At 57.5% G+C, this 12,355-nt stretch overlaps 1 long non-coding RNA gene across 6 annotated transcripts in view; it reads left to right on the forward strand.

Moving 5' to 3' along the window:
• The window catches only part of LOC116740991, a 32,573-nt gene extending 20,485 nt beyond the window's left edge, over positions 1–12,088 (forward strand). For 2 of the 6 annotated variants that reach the window (XR_004345990.1, XR_004345991.1), the window contains exon 3: positions 7,325–12,088. This is a non-coding gene — a long non-coding RNA (uncharacterized LOC116740991). The remainder of the gene's footprint in view (positions 1–7,324) is intronic. The other 4 variants (XR_004345994.1, XR_004345993.1, XR_004345992.1 and 1 more) reach the window with 4 other exon arrangements.
• The last annotated feature ends 267 nt before the right edge of the window (positions 12,089–12,355 follow it).

Raw genomic sequence — 12,355 nt, forward strand, 5'->3', positions numbered from 1 at the left:
TCTATTTAGGTCTTCTGCCCACTTTTTGATTGAGTTGTTTGTTTTTTTGATGGTAAGCTGTATGAGCTCTCTGTGGCCTCTCGATGGAAGGTCTCAGAAGCCATAGTTTGATCTACAGAAATGCACTGAGTACCCACTATGGGCCATACTCTGTATTAGGCACCAGGATATGAAGGTGAGCTCTCTCCGACCCTGTCTCTCCACCCGGAGCTAGGGATCTGGAAACAATGCATCACCACGTGAAGGAGGTTCTCATTACGCCCGACTCGAGCTAAGGGCACTGGAAAAGAAACGTGCTTTTTTTTTCCAGAGTATATGGCGGAGGAAGCTGCCCTCGATCTGGGCACATCAGGGAATACTTTACTGGGAAGATGATATGTGCACACTTGAGCTGTGAACTGAAGGATGAACGTGGGGTGGGGGTCGGGCGTACAGTTCCAAGGTCAGGAATAGCGTTCACGAACCCTCTAGTGAAAAGGATGACGGGTTAGGGGAACCAGCCGAAGGTCAGCGGAACTGGGGCACAGAGTGAGCTGGGTCTGGAGGGTGGGCAGGGGCTGCCACGCAGGGCCTCGTTGGCCTGGCAGGACGAAACGCGGTCTTTATTGTGTCTTGAACAGGGAAGCCTCTGTCCTGATGGACAGGAGGTGCCATCATCAGGTTGTCGGTTTCAAAAGTCTCTCTGGCCACGGGGTAGGGGGTTGGAATTTGAGGGGCAGAGAGATGGTGGTGGCTGGGAGCACGACTTTGAGAGTTATTTAGGAGGTTGACCAACAAGGCCTGGCAGCAGCATGGATGTGGGGCATTGGCTGGGTGAAGGATGACACCTGGCGGAAATGGCTGAAGTCATTGCTTTTCCCTGGGCTCGAGGGGGCGTGGGACCTCGAGTTCTGATGGGGTGAGTGGGGTGAGAGGCGGCCATTCTAACTAACCTGTGGGGTTAGGGTCTTTTTTTTGGGGGCCGTGCTGCGAAGCATGCGGGCTCTTAGTCCCCGGCCAGGGATCAAACCAGTGCCCCCCGCAGTGGAAGCACTGAATCCTAACCACTGGACTGCCAGGGAAGTCCCTAACCTGTGGAGTTAGAAGTGCCTTTGGACCACGTGTGAGGAGGAGTTGACTAGGCAGAAAGAGGTCATGGGTCTGGAGCTCGATGGAAGGGCAGCCGTGGGAGCAGAAGGAATCTGGCGCTAAGGGGGGTACCAGGGAGGGGCACCCCGATGGAGGACAGAAGCCATCCCCGAGCTGGAAGGGACCTGGGAGAGCAAATCTTAGCTTCTTGGCTGTACAGGTGAGGAAACAGGCTCAGAGGCGGGTGGGACCTGCCAGCTAGTGGCAAAGCCGTCTCTCAGACGGGATCTTTTGTGGTCCAGGTTCAGTGCCTGGTTCGCTGTGCCAACTGGGGGCCTTCACAGAGACACTGAACGCGAGCCAAGGGCTTGGATGTCAGCCCCCTGATTCCAGGTCTATTTCTTGTCAGCACCCAAATGGACAGTTCAGAGCTTCACATTCTTTTCTTGATCCACTTTAGAACTGACGTTCTGCCGGCTCCTTATTAAAGGAAGAGCAAAGCAAGAGCCGGCTACAAGTGTTGGGAAGCTAGAAATAGAACTATACCAGGCCCTTACTAATCAAGCCTGGCAAAGTCCACATGGCAGCCAGGAGAAGGACTTGGGCGCGGTTAAAGCGAAGATTGTTTGGCGACGCTCTCTTTTTCTGCCCGTTATTCAAATACCCAGCCAACTCCAAAAGCACCAGTTACTACCTAAAGCTCGTCCCTCAAGTATGGGAATTAGGTACAAGAAAGGCAAGTTAATCTTCCTCAAGACCCTTTCTCAGGATGTCTACTCCGTGAGACCCGTGGTATATTAGCAGCTTCTCCCAGCCATTACCTTAAAAATTTAATGTTTAATTAGACGTGGAACATATGAATTAGATGCGTTACATAAGAAGTTAAAAATACTAACTAGAGCTGAGGCTAAAGGCTGCCTTAGTGACCCTCCACCAGCCGCGGGCTCCATAACCCACCTCTCGAATCCCCCTGAGGTTACCGGCTAGTTTCCACAGAAAAATGGCTTTTTAAAAAAAACACAAGCAGCGTCTATGCCACCTTGTGGCTTTTCACTTGGCCCCGTATCTTAGAGACCCTTCTGCACTGGTTCCCGTAAGCTGCCTGGCTCCTGGGTTGTCACCCGTTGTCTCTGGTCTGAGTAGAAGATACTGACAGTCACCTCCCTGTTGACATGCGCTTGGTCCCTGTTGGAAGAGCGTTGCCCCCCCCGTCCCGGCACCTACTCCGTGTGTGCATTCACAGGGGTTTCTCTCGGGTCAATCTCAAGCGGTGGGACTGCTGGGTCCCAGGTAGACACAGGGCTTCGGCTCAGCCGCCCTTCAGTACGAGGCCACCGGTTCGTCCCCACCAGCGGTGCATGTGTCCCCAATCTCAACACCACCCCGTTCCTCTGACCCAGAGAACCCAGACCTCCCTGGGTTAGGAGTGAGGGCTCGGGGCTGGGCCTCTGGCGCTGTGACCTTGGGTTCATCATTCTTGTCTCTAACCAGTCAAGGAAAAACGTTGAACTTCAGTGAAGTTCGTTTCAGAGATCTGCCACGAAGGCAAGGGGCGGGAAACCTCACTGAAAGATCTGAGAAGAGAGAGGCCAGGTGTGCTGGGGTCGAGGCCACCTTTAGTTCTTCCTGAAGGTAACTGAGCTCTTTTAGAAACAGCACCATTCATACCACTGCCTCGGGGTGGAGAGCTCTGCTGCGCTCTGTTGATTGCAGCCCTCATCGCTGGATTGTTTTGAACCTGAGCGGTAGACCTCCTGTCCTAATCCCGGATCTAGACAGTTTAAGTTGGGAATGGCCACAATTTAAAGAATGCCCTCCAGCCTTTGAAATCCAGGTCTCTGTCCTCCCCCTGCTTCCCACCCTACTCACTGCAGACATAGACAAGTTAGTCACGGTGCATAACTAGGGTGACCTAATCATTTGTCAGCCAACCGGGACACGTTTGAGTGTGCAAGGCAGTGCTAACTGCGGGGGGATACTGGGATGACAGGTAAAGCAGGACTTCCCTGGCAAGCTGGGCTGTATAGGCACCTGGCTTTTCCTTAATAATAATACTGTTATTAATAATGTGACACTACAAATAAATGAATGAGGTAATACAGTGAACAATAATATAATTATTTTTAACATGTTTAAAAGAGTCAGTTCCCATTTCAGGTATTTTTAAAATAGACTTGTATGTGATGAGAGCAAGGTCTGCCATTGAGAGCACCTGTTAAGTTGGGTGAACTGCCTACACGAAGAGTGACATTTGTTCATCTGTGTTTCTTTCTGAAGTCATTGTGGAAACTTGGGGAAAAGAACAAACTCAGGAGAGGAGAAACAGGAGCTTCTCCAGGGGTTCCTTGGGGTTTATGACCGCGAGCTGAGCCCAGCGACCCCCCTTGTTGGGGCTTCCTTTGGTAGCAGCTGCAGTGGGTAGGGGGGCGGGCTCTGGGCTGGCAGAGCCGTGGAAACGCCCCGAAGCACAGGGCCTTGAGCAGAGAAGGCTCAGTCCCAGCTGGGCAGCCGGCCTGCTGTGTGCAATGGCCGTTTTTAGGCAGAGAACATAGTCAGAACTTTCTGAGCCTCAGCAGTACCTTAGAAGTTAGAAAACATTTACAGCCTCTTAGAAACATCGAGCTCATTTGTGCTCAGAGTTCGCTTATTTCTGTTCTACCTTCACGATTTTTGCCATATCCGCATCCTCTAAGCACGTAATAGTTTTCTTTAAACCGACTTGCTTTCTTCTCGTAAATGAGTTTGGTTTTAAAGGAAAATTATATCAGCGTCACTTAGCTTCTGGCTGAGTATTTTTTAAATACACGCCAAGATCAGCGAGTAGCTCTTAAAACGGACAGCCCCTCTGTTGCCTTGTGCCCCTCAGAATCAGAATCGCCTCGGCCACCGCCTGGATCTAGTCCAGCGCCCTCTTCTCCGAGACACATACTCACGTGGACCCCAGGGAGGCTGTGAAGACAGGTGGTCTTCCTGTCCCCCTCTCCAGTGACTTTTTGCCATCAAAGGGGACAAATTAGAGTTGACCCCAGTATGGAGTAAGGCCGCTCCTAGCGGAGGCGTGGTGGGAAGGATTCTGGTTCCAGCCAGCTGCACCCTGTGGAGTTTCAACAGGACCGAATGGCTCGGGGCGGATTTTCTTTCCATGACATTTGCCTTCTAATAATAAATCGACAGATGTAGTTGTCTCGCTCTGCCTTTACCGTGACATTTGCCGTCACTTCGCATGTTTTTGTTTGCAGACGCAGCCAAGAAACACGCTTCTCCGGGAGGCTTCACCCTGTGCCCTTGGCCTCGGCAGAGCCGTGTTGCAAGCAGCGGCCACTCAGGCTCGGGCCCCTCTTCCTTCCCGCCCGGCTTCTCGCAGGGCCGCCCTCTCCCCTCAGAGCCACGGCCACTCCTCTCCTTCGGGGCTTTTCCGGGAATTCCGTGGGGCAGTGGGGTCTTTCCTTCCCATCGTGCTCTCTGTTCTTGACTGGCTGCCAGAAAATGCCGGAAAAGAGCCCGTGCCTAAAAGTCCATATTCAGACGCGGTAGGATCCGCATTTCATAAAGTTCAAAAGCAAGCAGTATATGCACGAGGAAACCGCAGTGATGTTCACGATAAGCACACGATAAACCCCAGCTGACATCTTTGTTGCCTATGCAGAGAAGGTGGGCAGGGCAGGGGAGCAGGGGGTTTAGTCGATAAGGTTACCGACTGCGCTTCCTTGGGTCGGCTGGAGGGTTACAGGGCTCACTGTAGGATTTTTAAACACTAAATTTAAAAGGTCTGCATCGGTGGAAGGGACATCTGGCACCAGTCCAGGGCGTGCAGGGAGTGGACTGCCAGGGCCTGCTCGCTTCTCTGCTGCTTGTACAGACTGACCGGTGCCCGGAGAGTTCCGGTGCACGCTAGGCCCTCAGCAAACTTGCTGAATATTGTTTTCACATGTATGTTTGTAAAGTTGCAATGGGAATTTCCAGGCGCTCCGAGGCAGCGATGAGGCAGGTGGAGCTGAGGTCCAGGGCCCCAGCACAGCTGCGTGGCATAAGCCCCGGCGCCCTGCTTCCCTTGTCACCCCCAACCTTTTCTCCAGCGGCCTTTAAAGCATCTAAATCCCAGAAATCATCTCATTGCACCCACTCTTCCTGAGTTCTTTTGGGGTCTGTTGAAGCCGCCCTCCTCCTACGCCCCTGGGGAGAGCGTGTCAAGGTCACGGGCCCTGCTTTCCCTGCCTCTTCCCCACGGGGCGTTTAATCACTGCACAGACCGAGGGGACCCTCGCCAGGGGAGGGGACCCTTACTGCTGTGAGCCCCAGGAGGCTCCTAAAGCCACCCCCATCGTTTGGGTTCCCTTTGAAAGGCCCCCCGATTGCTCACTGGAGATGTCCCCAGTTCCCAAAGCAAAGGTGGACACATTTCCAGTGACGAGGCAGGTTGCAGCCATGGTCTTTCTAAAAGAATGCCCGATGGGCCCCAAATCAGTGTGATGTCAGTTGTCACCGTCTGTGTGGAAAGATTTTGCCACGGCCAGCTGCTGGTCCTCTTTGTGCTATATTAATACAAGGGCCACGGGGCCCATCGGGGTCGGAAGCCAGGGAGAGAGGGACAGCTGTGGCAGACATCACACCACGCTCCCGGCATGTGCTCCGTGTCACGGGCACGCAGATGGCTCAGAGGCCCCCAGCCCGCGCCTGTCTTCTCCTTGTAGGGCCAGGAATGGGCTAGAGCTGGCAATACACTTGATGCAGGAGCCAAGCGAAGAGTGGCGGGATGGGGACGGAGGGCTCGGCCGACCCCGTGTTCCGGGTCAGCTGCCGCGTTTACTGGAAGCGGAGGCGTGTGCTGGCCGAGTGAGGCCCCGGCATTCAGACAGCTGGGGGTACTGGGTTCTACATGCCAAGGCTGCACAGATATTTTTAAATGTCCCAGGACAAATGGAAGCCCAGTCGGCAGCAGGGCAGAGGGGCAGGGGGATTTGGAGGACACCACTTCACCATAGCTAGATTTGGTCGGGAGAGCTGGGCAGGATTAGTGTCTGGGAAGAAGCCCAGCATGCGAAGAGGTAGCAGGAGGGTCCTGTGAGTGAGTGGTAGGCCCTGGCAGGCAGAGGAGGGCAGGTGAGGGCGCAGAGCAGGTGCAGGGGACAGGGGACGTGCCCAGGACAGGTCTGGAGGTGGGAGGTTGGCAGGACTGAGCCCCCAGCTCAGAGGGACGGGATGCAGATGCAGCCTGTGGCTCAGGCCCCTGGCTCTGGGTGTCAGACAGACCAGAGCACCAGGCTCACCCTGGTCCACCCCACGCCCCTGAGCGACGGCTCATCTGCCCGGGCGCTTCCTCCCTCCCCCAGAAGGCCCGGGGCTCTGGGAGACCAAGCCGCTAAGCAAAACCTCATCGGTGCACACCCGCCACCCCAGAGTGGCGGTGGAAGCTGCCCCCAGGCCTGAGCCCACCCAGGGACAGGTTGTGTCTCAACTGCACAGATGTTTTTAGGTCCGACTTCTGATAGCCGCCAGCATTTTGATAGTAGGCGATCTGACCAAAAGCTTTGGAGATTTGACTTCTCTTGGCCTAAGGGAGCCTCTGGGTGTCTGGGGCCCGCCATCCACAGGCCCCCAAAGCTGAGGGGGTGGCCGCCCCCTGTCGGCGAGCCTCACACCCGCCACCTCACCGTCACCTGGCTCCGTCACTCAAGGCCGAGCAGGGCCTGGCCTCTGTAGGCATTTTCACTTGTCCTCCGGCAGTAAAGTGGAGCTATTATTATCTCAGAAGGAACGAGGGCCATCAGAATTAGCCTCTGAGCTGCTGGCCGGGGCCTCCTTGACTTTGCCGTGACATTGGGCTGGGAGACCTGGGCTCATGGACAAGCCCTCAGTGGCCCAGCCTGGGGAGGAGCAGGTAACGGAAGGGGGCAGCGAGCCCCTCACCAGGCCTCGGCCAGGCCCATGGGGCCAGCGAGGTGGCCCAGTTTTCTCCCCATGGCCGCTTCGTAGCCTGAACAGACACTCAACAGGGTCAGGGCAGTTACCCCGGCTACGCCGGCATTTGTGTGTCTCTGGGCCTCTCGGCTGTGGCCAGGCGGGGGCTCAGGAAGGTGCTGAGGAGGCCAGGGCAGGGCCGAAACCTGGGTGTGGCTCCTGGGCACAGGGGCAGGAGAAGCGGAGGGGGCCGGGCTGGGGGTGGGGTTCTCTTGGGGCCTCTGGGGCCCTTGGCTGGCGGCGGGCAGCCCTTGAGTTCATTCCTATTCCTATGCAGTTTCCTCCTTGTCCTCTGCAGGTCAGACTTCTCTGTTGCTTGTTCAGGCCCCTGGGAAGGAGCCACGGCAGCCATGACTGCGGCTGGGCCTTCAGAGCCACCTCCGTGGACGCTTAGTCGGAGATCCCTCCTCTCCCGTTTCTCCTGTGGGAGAAGCGCTGGGTTGGCTGTCAGCACACAGCCTGCCCCACGCTCGGTCTTTTTGTGGAGAAGCCCTACTCCTGGTTTGTTTGTTTCCCTTAGTCTGACGTGTCTCGTGGTGCCTGCCCTCTCCCAGACACGAGGAGAATACATTCATTCACTTAGTCTTGTAACCTTACGGGGAAGCGGAGGCACAGAGAGGTCAAGTAACTTGCCTGCGGCTGTACAGCTGGCAAATGGGGGAGCCTAGATTGGAAGTCAGGTGGTGGGTCGGTCTCCAGAGCTCACTCTCCAAGCCGCTGCCTTTGAATGCCTCTCAGGGCCTGAGGGGGCTCCAGGGAGGGGTCTGAGATGGAGCTTGGACTGAGTCAGGAGCCTGCTGGGTCACAAGCTGGGGAAAGGCCCTGGCGTGGGCAGAGCTGGCCATGGGCCGTAGGGACAGCAGAGTCCAGCTTGGCTGCAGGAAGTGGGGGGGGCGTGAGAGGAGGGCAGCAGGCTGAGGGGCCTAAGCCGTGGTCTGAACCCACGCCTCCTAAAGTCCCCCTGCTGTGACCTCCCTGGTGGCGCAGCGGTTAAGACTCCGCCTTCCAACGCAGGGGACGTGGGTTCAATCCCTGGTCTGGGAGGATCCTCCGTGCCGCAGGGCAACTAAGCCTGCGCGCCATAACTGCCTAGCCCACACGCCACAAATAGAGAAGCCTGCGCACTGCAACTAGAGAGCCCTGCATGCCTCAGTGAAGACCCAGGGCGGCCAAAAGGAAAAAACAAAGCCTCCCTGCTACCGCGGAGGAGATCGTCGGAGGCAGGAAGGAGCAGCGGGGGACCAGTCAGTCCAGATGAGGCCTGGCCGGAGCCACCAGTTGGCGGGGAGAGTGTCTGAGATGATCTGGGGGGCTCACAGCACGGCTGGTGGGTGCATGAGAGGGGTCAGAGGTGACTTGGGGTGGCTGGGGTCTGCTTCCCAAGGCCAGTCTCAGGGCGGCTTTCCCTCTGGGTCCTTGTTATTGACAGTATAGAAGAGGGTCCCTGGTACATCTGGGCCCTTCCTCAGCCCTTGGGCTCAGCCTGTCCTCGGAGCTGGTTCCTTCTGGCCTGGAGCCCACGTGGTGGGGAGGTTGTCCTCGTTGGGAAGATGGCCGAGACTGGCGAAACCAGTGTGCACGGTGACCCAGCCTCCGGCAACGCCTCCCTCCCACTGGTCCCCTTCTGAAGGGGCCACCCATCTTCATCCTCTTGCCAGGGTGTTACAGGGGTTTTCTGGGGTTTTTGGACCAGAGAGGAAAGCGATGCTGGAGAGAGGGTCAGTGCCGGGAGCCGCTTCTCCAGTCCCCTGACGGGAGCAGCAGGCTGGGTGGGCTGCGTGGGCGCCTGGTGCCGCGGGTCCACTGTGACGGGGTCTCTGGGACACCCCCAGGCTCCCACTGGAGCCCCACCCGGCGTCCTGCTCTCTCTGGGTGATTGACCTTCCCGGGGGCCCGAGCCTTGGCACAAAGTGCCCCAGGCCCCCGCCAGCAGACGGCACAGCTGCAGTAACCCAGCTGGCCGTGCCCCTTTCTCAGGAGACACCGGGGGTGGGGCTCCTGCGGCCCCCGCACCCTGGACACCTCCTGGACCTGCTCTTGAACCTGGCTGTGTGGTCACAGGTAAGTGACACGACCCACGTGGCTTTCCCTGTCCGTACCATGGTTGGGCGCAGGGACCACGGGTTCCACCAGCTCTGTCATTCCATCCCGAGCGCCACACGGTAGGGCTCCCCACCCCCGTGCCTGCCCCGCAGAAACAGCAGGAGCTCGCGGCCCCGACTCCTTCCTCCGGCCAACTGGACGGGCTTCAGAGAAGCTCTTCTAAGCCTGGCTAGGGCCCCGAAGGAGTCAACTCCAGGCAGGTGATTTGTCTAAGATCACAAAAAAGGCCTGGGGGATCTCGACTCAACCCATTTCATTAACAGCCTGCTCCCCTTCATCTGAAGAGGGACCCCATTTTCAAAACCATGACCGCTTCTCCCTTAAGTCAGCAGCAGACGACAGCCTAAAGATTGCCCGTAAATATGCGTTGCCCTGAGGGCTGTTTTGGCCATTATAGAAGGACGCCAAGTCAAAGGTCCGTCAGAGTGTGTCTTTGGGGCATTGTGGGGTGTGCATGGGGGCTGCCTACACCTGTTAACCCTCTGCCCGCTTTCCTCTCTCTCTCTACCCCAAGCCTTTCTGCTCTCGAGCGTCCTTGGAGCCGTCAGCAGCGGTGTCCCCCCTCTGAAGCCCCGACACGACTCTGCGTGGTACCCCTGAACCTCCATAATGCCACCTCCTCGATTTGAAACCGCAATGCTTCAGCCCCTCCTTGACGGGCGTCTAACCTCGCCCTCTGAAGGAAAGGTTTGCTAAGAAAACAGGATTTTATGCACAGCCTCGGGAGGTAAGGCGTGGTCTTCACCCTCCACCAGAACCTGCCTGTTCTTAAGGGTTTCCGTGTTGTGTGATCTGCAGGTTAGAGGTGGGTCACGTTGAGCTTTGAATAAAGGCCACAAGTTGCCTCTTAGAAATACCTTGTCACAGCTGACCTTAGGTTCACCATGGGGCTTCTGTAAGATGGTCTGATTAATTCATGGTGGCCACCCCGCGGCCCATAGCCGCCTGAGACAAGAGGATTTACTGTACCAGTTTACTGCCAGGCCGTATCAGCTGATAAGCAGGAAACTATAGACCATCTGTTTAAAAATAAAAATAAAATAAAAAATTAACAGCGGCGCAGCCCTAGAGCAAACACTTTGTACTGCTGCATAGTAAACGAGCCTGTTGGATGTAGTGACCTTGGCTGAGGTAGCCATGGGCTTGTCCCTCCGTCCCTGCGCGTCCGGGGCGCCGGGCTGCTCAGATCTGTGGCCTTCCGGCCCCCAAGCAGCACCCTGGAGGGCAGAGCTCCCCGCCCCGCAGAGCCCCGGGCATCACTCCCGTCCTGGCCGCACCCAGGCTCCCCCCTCCAGCTCTGGCCACATTTGCGGGTCTCTAACTCTCTTTAGGCCACAGCGACTGTCCCCAGGCAGGATGTCCAGCCCCATCAGCCGAGAGCCCCCACGTTCAGTCGCGTGGACCCATCGTGGAAGCCGGCCTGTGGGGTGGGCGGGACACGGGAGCGTGGGCCGAGGAGGGCTTCCTGGGGCCGCGAAGGACGGGCCTTTTGCTTGGCTTTGCGGTGAGCTGCCAGCCCCGTTTTGATTTGCAGCTTTTGCTCGGTACTGCACGGGGTCTCCTTCGCCTTGGCACTGGCTGGGCGGGGGAGGCGTCATCACGGCTCTCCTCGGGTCCACACGCAGGACGACATCGTTGGCGCGGCCCACCACTCAAATCAGGGCGGCGACAGAACCTTCGGAGAAAAGCCTTCAGGAGTGAAATGTCGAGGCTGCCGTCGTGCGTGAGACGGTGGCAGAGCCGCGATCCACTTCTCTTCCTTTCCAGGGTGCCCTGAGGCTGCTGCCGAGCCCACGTTCAAAGGCTGTTTCTTCAAAGTAAACGGTGCTGCCTTCGAACTGGGAGGGGAAGTGGGTGGTTGGGAGGCAGGTTTCCCCGTGCGTGTTGAACGGCTGGGGCGTGGTCTTTGGTTCATGATCGTGTGAGAACTTGGGGTGCGGACAGGGAGGTCCAAGTCCGTCTGGGCCCCGGTGTTGGCAGGGCCGGGAGGCGGCATCAGGCACAGCCCTGTGGGAAGTGACCGTGAAGGACCCTTCCGGAGGGCCCCCCCCAATCCTGTTGTGCTTGGTTCAGAGGGTTGGGCGGAGGCTTTCCTGAAGGCTCTGAGGAGTGCTGCACCCACAGGCTGTGTGCTCAGGCGGTGGGACGTGGGCACTCGGACGAGGGAAAGGCCGGCCCGGCCACGTCGTCTGCCTGATCCCCCCAGGGAGGCCCCAACGCGGTCAGCTGCCCCGTGGTGGCCAGCGGGCATCGAGATGCAAGCCCGCCTGTTTTTCCGCTGCTCCAGGCCTCTGGTGTCTCCCCACCGCCTGGAACACAAAAGCCATGCCAACCTTGGTCTTGAGCCTCTGCAGCTCCCCAGAGGCCCTCGATGCCCTTCAGCCTGCACCCGGCCTGTTCCTCCCCTCCTGGGGGTCTTCCTCGCTGTCACCCTGGCTGCCCACCACCCTTGGGAAGCCCCCTGACCGTCCAGCCCTCACTGGGCGTCACAGCCCCTCTTGTCTCGGTTCCTTTGCTGGATGCTTGTTTGTTGCCCACGCCTTCTACTTCTTCTAGACTGAACCCCAAGGTGACGGCCAGATCCGCCACGCGGACTGTTACACTCTCCAGCTTCTGTCTCCACGCGTGGCACAAAGTAGGTGCCTGATAAATTTGTGTAGAATGAATAGGTGGGTCTCTTTGTCTTTGTTCTTTCTCCACCGAGCTCAGCTCCGCACGTGTAGCCTGTGTATGTGCACTCGTCCCTATCGGCCCTTCCCAGTGTGCCCCTAACTCATGGTCGATGCTTTAGGGGTCCCACGGGAAGCCTAAAACCCACCTACGCCACCCCAGACCACGTCGGGTCAGTTTCGCTGCCATTTCTCTCGGTACAGTTTGCTCTTTTCCTTCATGGCATTCAGCACAGCAGGGAATCGTGTGCTTATTTCCTTAATGCCCGTCTTGCCCACCACACTAAACCCCGAAGGGCACACGTAGAGCCAGACGGGCTTTCAGGTGATTGCTGGATGGGTGGGTGGATGGGTGGATGGATGGATGGGCAGAACAAAAAGATTCAGACACTTGAGGGTGTGGAAAAGGCAACCGAACTTGAAGAATGTGTCACAAGTGCAGAGTGGCTTCCCGGCAATTCCTGGGATGCGCTGGGCACAGGCGGGTGGTGTGGAGGCAGGACGTGTCCCCAGGGAGTACTGAGAAGAGGCAGTAGGAAGACACCTTGTTCCCAGTA

Source organism: Phocoena sinus, chromosome 15 (assembly GCF_008692025.1).
Source record: "Phocoena sinus isolate mPhoSin1 chromosome 15, mPhoSin1.pri, whole genome shotgun sequence".
Lineage (NCBI taxonomy): Eukaryota > Metazoa > Chordata > Mammalia > Artiodactyla > Phocoenidae > Phocoena > Phocoena sinus.